General features: G+C 42.1%; 1 protein-coding gene across 1 annotated transcript in view; it reads right to left on the minus strand.

Moving 5' to 3' along the window:
- The window catches only part of arhgdig (Rho GDP dissociation inhibitor (GDI) gamma), a 59400-nt gene extending 47581 nt beyond the window's left edge, over positions 1-11819 (minus strand). The window contains exon 1 of the mRNA XM_083779607.1: positions 11686-11819. The gene's annotated coding sequence lies outside the window, so the exon portion shown is untranslated. The remainder of the gene's footprint in view (positions 1-11685) is intronic.

The following is an 11819-nucleotide window of genomic DNA, read 5'->3' on the forward strand; positions in this document are numbered from 1 at the left end:
CACACACACACACACACACACACACACACACACACACACACACACACACACACACACACACACACACACACACACACACACACACACACACACACACACACACACACACACACACACACACACACACACACACACACACACACACACACACACACACACACACCTCTCAGTATTTTTCTCGTAATATAATATTATCAGGCTAATGCATTTCATTTACTCGATCAGTTTCACATTCAGTCCTTAACTCTTAACAGGCGTAACGTCTATAACATGGCTGTGATATAAATCATAAATCATAATATACTAAGATAATTCATATCGTAACGTTATTTGAGGGGGAGGGGGGGGGGGAAACGAAACACGGTTTGTATTGAGGTCATTCTCGGTTCGCCCATTATTACTGAAGCAGCGGTGTTTGATGGATGAAGACTGTCTAGGAGTGATGAAGGAAGTAACCTATCTTATAGTAATATCCCCCGGGCCCCCGGCTTCACTGTGTGTGTGTGTGTGTGTGTGTGTGTGCATGCGTGCGTGCGTGCGTGCGTGCGTGCGTGCGTGCGTGTGCAAAGGTCGAGTGAGCAAGTGACTGTCTCCATCCATGTACATTTATACACACCTTTCTCCACATGCATTACTACTTATTAAAATAATATACCTCTGAAAAACTGGAGGCTGAAACCTTGACAGTCAAACATGCCAATGATAAAAAACTACTGTGATATAGTGACATCACAATATCATCCCCTCCCCTAACCCCTCCCCCTTTATCATACAGCTGTGGGTGCGGCTTCAGTTCAGGTGGATCACCACCCATCACCATGCACCACCAGGCAAACCAGGCATGGGGGGGAGGGGCAGAACACCACCAGCAATCAGCAATCAAAAATAAATGTTTGGTCAAACCATGTGACTCCCATTGGAAAAGCATTGTGGCGGCCATTAAAATAAAAAAACGACCAAACATTTGACGGTGTTTGATATGTGTGAATGAGGCCTGGGGCCTCAATGCTTTTCCAATAGAAGTCTTGTGGTTTGACCAAACAAACACCAAACATTGGTCAAACCACGTGACTTCCATTGGAAAAGCATTGAGGCGGCCATGAAAAACAGACGGAACAGAGCATATATGTGTGTATGAGGCCTCAGCGAACGCCTGCTTGCTTTTTCCAAAATTCTCAGTGTTAATTAACTCAGAGAGTGTACAAGATGCAACCAAATCCAGTTGGTTACATTTGTGCACTACGGACAAATAAATCTGAGTATTTTCACTGTGCATATAGTACTGTATATTGAGCAGCTGAATTCAAGGAGAGTCTCTGACCCAGTATTGATTTCACTTAGCTTGTTCAAACCATTTGTAACTTGTGAAGCAGAGCGATGGATACAGTACACTACACGGATGGGAGCAGACAAGTTCAAAGAATGATTGTTAAAAGTCACCGAGACAAGTTACTACACATCAAAACCCGGAGCGTCAATTTAACGCTGAAAGTGTCAAAGCAATACTGCGGTTCCTAGACAAAGTCATTGGCTATTCAGACCATCGGCGATAATTATTAATGAATTATTAAAACGTTGTTTTACGCTCGTTCAAGCCAAGCACATCCTGTGCACATCCCTGTGAAATCCTGAATAGAAGAATTTGAAATCCTCTTAACAGTTTGACTGTTTTTTACGATTAACCCGCATTTTAATCAACCCCCCTTCACTGCCGAGATTGTTGTATTACCTTTAGAGCATACGCTGAATTATTTGGGCTTTTAATCCGCGAAAATCCATCAAAAAAAGCTCCCGTGGTTTGTTATGATCTGTGTGTAGCATCCACCATCTTGGTGCACGCGGAAGACGCACGCAAGATTGGTTTCAATGAGGCGTTGCACCCAATGCATTTCCATTGGCCTCAATTTCCCAGAAGCCCTAGCAGCCCACAGCATGTGACGATTTCCGGTTTCGTCATCACAGCGAAGGCATCCGGTCTCATACTCCGCGACGAAGACGGATTTTCATTTGATTCATTACATTACGGCGGATTAAACACATAAAACAAAAGGCGGGTATGTCCGATACGGCAGCGACATTAACCTGGAGTAATCCATTCAAGGCACGGAAACTGTTAATTGAACTCCACATGACGGAAATGACGGATTAATGCCAAAATGCCAACCTCTCGGAAATGACGGAATTGACGGACTGTCAATCAATGTCACTCATCGGGGGTTCAATGGAGCAAAAATTACCATTTTTTCAGGCCAAAATTCTCGCGTGCACGGTCGATCACGCACGCGCGCGGTCTTCATGTGCATCGCTGCGTAAAATGCGATATTTTGGGATGCTTTGGGCTTGATTAGAGCTTAATTTGACTTAGTTATGAAAAAGATGATGGTAGCTTAGCATCCCGGACAGCTAAGCTAGTGACTCAGGGTCAAACTACTACCGGATGTTTAGGATCGTTGAACCGGAAGTGACTTCGCCAGATTAGTCTATTTGGTCAAAATCGGCATAATGGTGCGTTCCCGCCATCTGGTGGCAATACTAGATATTACACTAGCATTGCCCTGTGAAAATAATCCATAGTATGTACATCGCGGATGTTTCTATTGGCATTAAAATGATGAATTAAAAATATGCCAATGTGTTACCCAAACAGAAAAATTGGGAGTGGCAGTCCAAGGGTTTGGCCAGGCACCATAATACCTTAGCTCATTGTAGCATTGTTTAAACGCACACTAGAAACTCACTGTGCTATACCAGAATGCAGGCCTACTTGTGGTTCCTAGAATCTCCAAAAGTAGAAGAGGAGGCAGAGTGTTTAACTGATCAGGCCCTTCTTCCGTCTCCCCGTTTCCATCTGGGAGGCAGACAACCATCTCCATATTAAGAGTAGACTTAAAACTTTGGTTTTTGATCAAGCTTAGTAAAGGCTGGCTCAGGCTTGCCTTGGACTATAGCCCTTATTTATACAGCTATAGGCACAGACGGGAGACTTCCCCTGACTCACTGAACGCCTCTCACCCTCTCTCTCTCTGTACACATTCATGTCCCATGATCAATGCATGGCATGCTACTTAACTTTAGAGATTTTGTCCAACAGACTTCCATTGATCGAGGATTTCCATGGATTACTGTTGTCTACTGTTATTAATTATAATGTCTGTCTGTCTGTCTGTCTGTACCTCTCTCTGTCCGTCGTCTCAACCCGATCGCCCACTAAAGGGGATCGTGTCCTTGCTGCTGTCGCCAAGTGCTTGCTTCCTCTTTTAAATGGAGCGCTCTATTAGCGAAGTGTGTATGTGATGAGATAGACCAATGTTTGGCCGCCAGCAACTGCAACGTTTCCTGACTGAACTTACGCTGCACATTTCATGGTGCTCTTTTAGTGTATACAGCAATAGCCTTTCTCAAGAGACTCAAATTACTTTTAAGTCCCTGCAACTTGATTTTAACATCATACTGAAATGATTAAATGCTTGGCTTATACTTTAGGGACCAAACAAACCGCAGCATGATTTGGAAATGTTCGGCAGTACAGGTCAAGTATCGTTTGAAGTGGCTGTGTGACATCCAAAATAGCTATAATTAGATCTGAGGGGAAATGTACAAATACAAAACATTTTCATGTTGATAGTACATAGTTCCTCATTTCCTAGTGGAGTGCAACGCTGACTAGCTCTGTTTTCAGACTGTTTTCACTGAGACCATGCACATGCCACTTTAACGGCCATATCTGAGTGGGTAGAGAGGCCATCTGGGAAACACAAGGTCCCCGGGTCGTGCCCCGGTCGCCGTCTATGCGCTGAAGTGTCCCTGAGAAAGACACTTAACCCCCAAACTGCTGCCCAAGCGCTGTATTAATAGCTGCTTCCAATAGTTGGGATGGATTCAACAACATTTCATGCATGTGTAAATATACAGTGGGTCGGCACCAGAGTATTGTTATTCAACACTCCGGCCGTTGCTTGTATCATGCCATCTGTGGATGCCAACTCGCACGCTGCCTCATTTTGCCATGGTGTGTGAAACCGTTGACAAACAGGATGCCGGGTCTACAAGCGCTGGGCATGTGCTTCCTGTTTCAGAGAGCAGCACAGACTGTGACGAGGAGGAAGCGGACGCACAAAGAGTCAGAACGAAACCAGGACTAACTGAATAGAGCAGTGGTTCTCAACCAGCTATAAACCAGGACTAACTGAATAGAGCAGTGGTTCTCAACCAGCTAGAAACCAGGACTAACTGAATAGAGCAGTGGTTCTCAACCAGCTAGAAACCAGGACTAACTGAATAGAGCAGTGGTTCTCAACCAGCTAGAAACCAGGACTAACTGAAGAGAGCAGTGGTTCTCAACCAGCTAGAAACCTGGACTAACTGAATAGAGCAGTGGTTCTCAACCAGCTAGAAACCAGGACTAACTGAATAGAGCAGTGGTTCTCAACCAGCTAGAAACCAGGACTAACTGAATAGAGCAGTGGTTCTCAACCAGCTAGAAACCAGGACTAACTGAATAGAGCAGTGGTTCTCAACCAGCTATAAACCAGGACTAATTGAATAGAGCAGTGGTTCTCAACCAGTGGTTGAAACCAGGACTAACTTACATGCAAAGGCTCAACTATATGTAATTTAAATAGCATTTTTGTAGACATAGCACTATATAGTGTACTATACGCATACTGTAGTGTGTCATTATCTTCTACCGTTAGGTTCTTAGCTTATGTATGATTCTTGATGACAATTTTTATGTATTTGATGTATCACCATGTTTTGTTCTTGCTTACTGCAAATCTCTCTAGATTAACAGTGCCTGCTAAATGCCTAAATTGTAAATTGTGGTTTGGGGACCACAAGTGGTCCTTGAGGGGGTTCCAGTTGGTCGCCAGGTAAATGATGGAGAGTTGGTAACTGAATGGACCCTTATAGATCTACTAACTATTGAGTGTAAAATGACGGGTCCATTTACGCGTTAAATTATTGTTAAACACCTGCATTACTTAATTTACAAGAAGACTACACAATCAGAGAATGCAGAAGAATTGCTATTTTTATCAAAGTTTGCCTGTCATATGGTACCGACATCAATATGGCACGGAATAGTGGACAAAATCTTATCCAACAACAATAACAAAATGTTCTTTAGTTATAGTTTTGGGTCTGCAAGGCTAAATCTCATCGGTGGTCCGTGGCTCTAATGCCGAATACAAAATGGGCCCTGATATGAAAAGGGTTGAAAACCACTGGAATAGAGAAAAACCTTCACTCTCTCCTCTTGCCCCCTTTTTACTCCTCCTATTCTCTTCTGTCAGAAGTTCATAACCATAGCTTCTTCCTCCCTCCCTTTTCTTCTGTACTTCTATCCTCATTTTTCTCATCTCCTCTCAAAACAGATCCTCGTCAGAACTGCCTGGTGGGATTTCTACTAGGCCCAATTACCCAGAAACATTTTAGGAACAAAAGGTCTTTGCTTTCGCAGAACTCTGGAAGAAAAAGCGTTTGATGATACTGTATAAAAGCAGTCAGAAGGTTGTGAAAACACAACCGACCACTATTATCAAAGCCAGGGACAGACAGTGGTGCACATATCATGCAGTTGAAAATGCAATACATGCTGGGGAATTGGGAATTGGCTTTACTAAATTGGGACTTGAAGTTTTTTCTTTTGTATTGAAGGGGCATGTTTTGCACAATAACATAGTCTTTCATTATGTCTGCCCACGATCTCTGTGATTCATACAGTACGTTTGTTTACCTCAGTCACCAATACTAAAATCATTTTTATTTTTTCTATGAACGTGTGACTTGACACCCATACTGCTATGAAACGAAAATAAAAAAGATTTTGAAAAGAAAGAAAATGCAATACATAAAGTATGCAATAAGTATGCATAAAGTATGCAATGCAGTACATAAAGTAATACATAAAGCAGAATGCAACTCATATCATACAACAAACTGCCTATCAATATATATACCATTTAACCATTATGTTCCAAATTCAATCAGTGGGGCACAATTGTTACTGATAGTTCCCGAAGTCCCGAAATATGTCAAAATAAAAGCATATATTAGTATATGCTGTGCTCTTAGTGGACGTGCATATGTGCGTGCATGCGTGTGTGTGTGTGTGTGTGTGTGTGTGTGTGTGTGTGTGTGTGTGTGTGTGTGTGTGTGTGTGTGTGTGTGTGTGTGTGTAATTGAGCACAGACACATTCCAATGAGCAACAGAATTTACAGAAGTAATTATTTCATTCATTTTCATGAAGTCATTGACTAAATGGAACCTGCCTAGCCTATAGGCTATTCAATTGGGTTTTCTCTCACAGACCCACGCATAAAAGATCGTTGGCCTCCGTCGTATCAGTTGTATGAATCCGTCACGCTCAAGTTTATCCGAGGATTTCTATAGCTTTGGAGCCTCAGAGAACTGAAACCAGCTCCACAAATTGGTATACAATTACCGGCACGCTGCAGCCCCTGGTGGTGAACACACCTATCTAAGTCAGCGGTGGGTCTTTCTGTTATTTGTCCTAAACTTCCTAAAGCAAGCAGTGCTATAAACCCATTATGTTATACAGCTTTATGGGGATATAAATCAGCGACAGCTACGAGTCCCACCGGGGCAGAGGAGGGGCTCTATAAAACGTATGTTTCAACACAGAGCCAAGGACAGTGTCGTAGAGAATGTGGGAATATAAAGCTATGGCCCCTCAACGTTCCATCTGATCAGTACAGTAGCGGGGGGGGAAAAAAGTAAAAAAATGGGGCAGGCAGGCGTACTGAAGTGGTCATAACAGTGGCAGTAATCCTAGTAGTAAATGTAATACAGCAGTACAGTAATACTAGTATAATACTGTAGTAGTAACGATAACAGTATTGGTCATAAAAGTCAGGATAGTAGTGATAGTGTGCAGTCAATTTGGTACTAATAGCAATACTGCACTGTGACTGTAGAACCTTAATATTAATAATGGTAATAGTGCTGCTGTATAGTATAGTGCTGCATAGTAGTGGCAGCTAGGACTGATCATTTAGTGCACTGTTAACAGTAGTGAAGGCAATTCAAAATGCTTTAAAATCGCATAAAAGGCATTTTAAATATCAACTCAAACTGCCAGCATTTCATTATAGGCGAAAATTGCCAAACAAATGACAAAGAAATCATAATAATTATAGTGGAAAATAGGCGATCTACAAGCTCAGAACACGTCACATCATTACACGCAGCCGGCAAGCGGCACATGACAAATTCTGTATACTGTATAAGCGGCTGAAGTGGTTATTAATATTACAGTATGGTACTCAAAGCCACACTCCCAGGGGGACTCGAACCCCACAAAGTTGGTCGTGCAGACAATGGGAGTAGTACAATACACTACAGCAGTGGTTCCCAAAGTAGGGTCCTTGAGGGAGTTCCATGCAGGGGATCACCATCTAAATGATAGTTTGGAACCAAATGGACCCTTATGGGTCTGTAACTCTGAGAGTTAAATTAACATTGATTTCACAATATAAATTGAGGTCCCAGAGATGTAAATGCCATTAAATGGGGGTTTAGCGGCCTAATGCATGTCAAACTGAGGGGTCCTTGAAATGAAACGGGTTGAGAATCACTGCTAGAGCTGTAAAGATCTTCTCTTATGAGAGTCCCTGGCATATCTTTTCAAATGGGGGTCCGTGACGTGGGCTAATTAGTGTCAATGTGGGGGTCCTTGACCTGAAGACGTTTGAGAACCACTGCAGTACAGACAGTGTATAGAGAATGGGATATACAACAAGTTAGCTTTTGGCCATGAAGTTCCCAAGCAGCTGGGAGAATCTAATTTATGTGGGGAGCCAGAATGAATAATAACGCAACCCCTGTCCCAAGAGGACAACAGTTGTACTGCACTTCAGCTCAGTTATAGTTCCGTACTGCTCGCTCTGCAGTCGACAATATTATATTTGCACTTGGGACGCTCCCAGGTGTGAATGTGTACTGTACTACAGTGTATGTAACTGTGCATGAAAAGTGTGGTTTTGCTGGGAAAGAAACTGCATATATATAAGCATGCTATGCAAACATTATCCAGGAAAACACAAGTCAGACAACAACCGGGAGGCAGAGATTTGTGCTCGACAACATTTCCTCAATGACTTACTTCCTGGGAAAGAGGGTAGTTCTCTTTCTCAGTCAGTAGTACTGTAATAAAAAAACAATGCATCCCTGTCATCATTCCTTATCATCTCTTTGAGATGGACTGAGGCGGCCGACAGGGCCAAAGAAAAATAATTACTGTAAAGTAAATTAAATTTGGACACTCAGTCTAACATAACATGGATTTGCAAGCATAATATGCATTGATTTGGCGCGTTATTCCATTAGGCTTGAGGCACAGACGCTGTGTAGCAGTAATAGCTTTCTGTGTTTTCCCCCCTCTACCACTCACACACACACACACGCACGTGCACTCACTCACTCACACATGCACAGATATGCATAGAGTAAAGTGAGCGATGCGCTGGGGTGGTGAGTGTATAAGCTGTGTCTAAATGGTTTTCTGACAGCATGAAGCGCGGGGTACATTTATCTCCTCTTTGTGTGTGGAGAGAATACGCCGGTTCGTTTGGAGCGCGCTCATCCATAACCACCTGGGTTTACTCACACACGCAGTCAAATCCTGGGTGTTAAAGGAAGCAAGTGGACACATGTGGTAGGACCATTATGGTTCCGTTTTACACTCTCAGAGATTGATTAACACTTTTTTTACTGTGTACTGAAAACAGCCGGAAGAACACAGCCTCTATAGTTTTCATTCTCATGGACATGAATATTAATAATAATTTCACCTAAGAAGCGTTTGTCAGGCGATAATAATGAACAGGTGAATGGATAAATACGGAGGTGATTGCAGGTATGGCAATCGAGGTTGTCAGGGTACAAGTGAATAAATAACCTACAGACGGGTATTGTTTTGTCAGGGTGGATATTACAAGAAGTAATTTATCTCCATCCATCATTGTCTGACTGTTGTGGGGAAGCAGAAAGTAGGGGACCATACACACACACACACACACACACGTTCATATATCACAGACATTTACAATACCATCCATCGGTCTGATACAGAAAAACACGAAGTGAAACTCGCTCGTGCACGTGCGCGCACACACACACACACACACACACACACACACACACACACACACACACACACACACACACACACACACACACACACACACACACACACACACACACACACACACACACACACACACACACACACACACACACACACACACACACACACTACATGTGCAGTGTACCTGCATGCCACACACATGCACATTTAACCAAATGCAAATAATTATGTATAGGCTATGGGAATTCCATCATTTTTATGAGTTTATAATCATATACTCAAACAACCACACAGAGAGAAGCGGGCCTTGAGAGGAGATATAAAGAGGAAGTGTGGCAAGGCAGAGGAAATTGACTCATGCAGAAAAGCATTGAACACTTTGAACACAACTAGAAGTCAACTCAAGGGTTGCAGAGATTGTGAAATATACAACATACGGCCTATTCCTACACCTACACACACAATGCATGCATAGTGCTACAAGGTCCAACACATGCATGCATACTACTCAATATTTTCAACAATATTTTCATGTTTCAATATTAATTAAAACCAACACTTTGATTGAAATTTGGTACAAGAGCGGGAAGCTCTAGCAGACCACCGCTGTTCTCTCTCTGTTAGAACTTCCAGTTTTGTTGTTGTTTGTGACACCTTATTCATTTTACCACCATAGGGTAAAACTCAGTGAACTTTAAGCGCTAGTTCCCCACTCAGACCAAAATTAATGTTCATCACATGAATACTGACACTGTACATCCCATGAAGACAAATGTTAAGTCATTTTCATTAGGCATATGTGCCCTGTTTAAATTATATATATATATATATATATATATACACATACACATATACACACACACACACACACACACACACACTACATGTGCAGTGTACCTGCATGCCACACACATGCACATTTAACCAAATGCAAATAATTATGTATAGGCTATGGGAATTCCATCATTTTTATGAGTTTATAATCATATACTCAAACAACCACACAGAGAGAAGCGGGCCTTGAGAGGAGATATAAAGAGGAAGTGTGGCAAGGCAGAGGAAATTGACTCATGCAGAAAAGCATTGAACACTTTGAACACAACTAGAAGTCAACTCAAGGGTTGCAGAGATTGTGAAATATACAACATACGGCCTATTCCTACACCTACACACACAATGCATGCATAGTGCTACAAGGTCCAACACATGCATGCATACTACTCAATATTTTCAACAATATTTTCATGTTTCAATATTAATTAAAACCACCACTTTGATTAAAATTTGGTACAAGAGCGGGAAGCTCTAGCAGACCACCGCTGTTCTCTCTCTGTTAGAACTTCCAGTTTTGTTGTTGTTTGTGACACCTTATTCATTTTACCACCATAGGGTAGCCCCTTTCGGGACCCTACGTAAAACTTTTTTGATATTTTGTTGAGTTTTACGTTGGGTCCCTGCTCGCTACTGTATTTTCGTATGGAAATTCCTAAATGCGGATGTGGAGATTCTCTCTAAAATAGGCCCCGCGGCATGTGCCGCCATTATTTTCCTTGAGTTATTCTGAATTCGGTAACTTTAAGTAGCTATACATCCCGGTGCGAATATCTCCTGTGGCGCGGAAGCCGTTAAGTATTTTTAATCTTTGTTTGACCGATTTGGTCGCTTTATTTCTTCTTGTTTGTTTACCGTTTATTGTACCGCCTCCCGGTGTGCGGTTGGCTTGTGAGGCTACGTCCCTGCCTCTGATCTGCTGTGTCATAGCTATAGCGCCACTAGCTAGCCAGATAGGCGGTACAATGAGGTGTCAATAAACAAGAAGAATCCAAGCTTCCAAATCGGGCAAACATATATTAAAAATACTTAACGGCTTCCGCGCCACAGGAGATATTCGCAAAGGTATGTATGTGTACTTATACTTTACATATTCAGAAAGCCTCATACTGAAGAATATCGTCAAAGAGCGCGGGGAGGCGTTTTAACATGTAAACATGAGCCAGTAAATGTTTTAATCAGGTGGCATGGACGACGCGGAACAGGACCCAATGCACTGGGTCGAACAAATGTCAGAAACTTCAGTAGCATTTGGGTTCTGCTTGGAGGGCTACACCATAGGGTAAAACTCAGTGAACTTTAAGCGCTAGTTCCCCACTCGGACCAAAATTAATGTTCATCACATGAATACTGACACTGTACATCCCATCCCATGAAGACAAATGTTAAGTCATTTTCATTAGGCATATGTGCCCTGTTTAAATTATATATATATATATATATATATATATATATATATATATATATATATATATATATACACACACACACACACACACACACACATCTATAATCTCACAAAAACAGAATCCAAACCATGATTTGGATTTTATACTATGTATAAAATTGAGTCTATATAGCTATATAGCAGTCAGTTGGAGAGGAGACAGAAAGAAGAATAATCAATCACAAATTGTCTACAGCTGTTGTGGCATCATCATCTCCGCATCATGTCAAAGGAGTAAGAGCTTAATGAATGAATCTACTTTGTAACTTAACAGAAATAAATGTAACATTGTTTTACCTTTAGACGAGCTTAAGTTGTTAGTTTGCAGCAGGTGGCAGCCAGGCAGCAGCAGTGAGTGAGGCAGCAGCAAGTTGGTTCAACTTCTCCCTGTCGCAGAAAGAGCAGGAAATGAGTCTGTGGGTGAAATGTGT

This window comes from Protomyctophum parallelum, assembly GCF_964188405.1.
Source record: "Protomyctophum parallelum genome assembly, chromosome: 13".
NCBI classification, from domain to species: domain Eukaryota; kingdom Metazoa; phylum Chordata; class Actinopteri; order Myctophiformes; family Myctophidae; genus Protomyctophum; species Protomyctophum parallelum.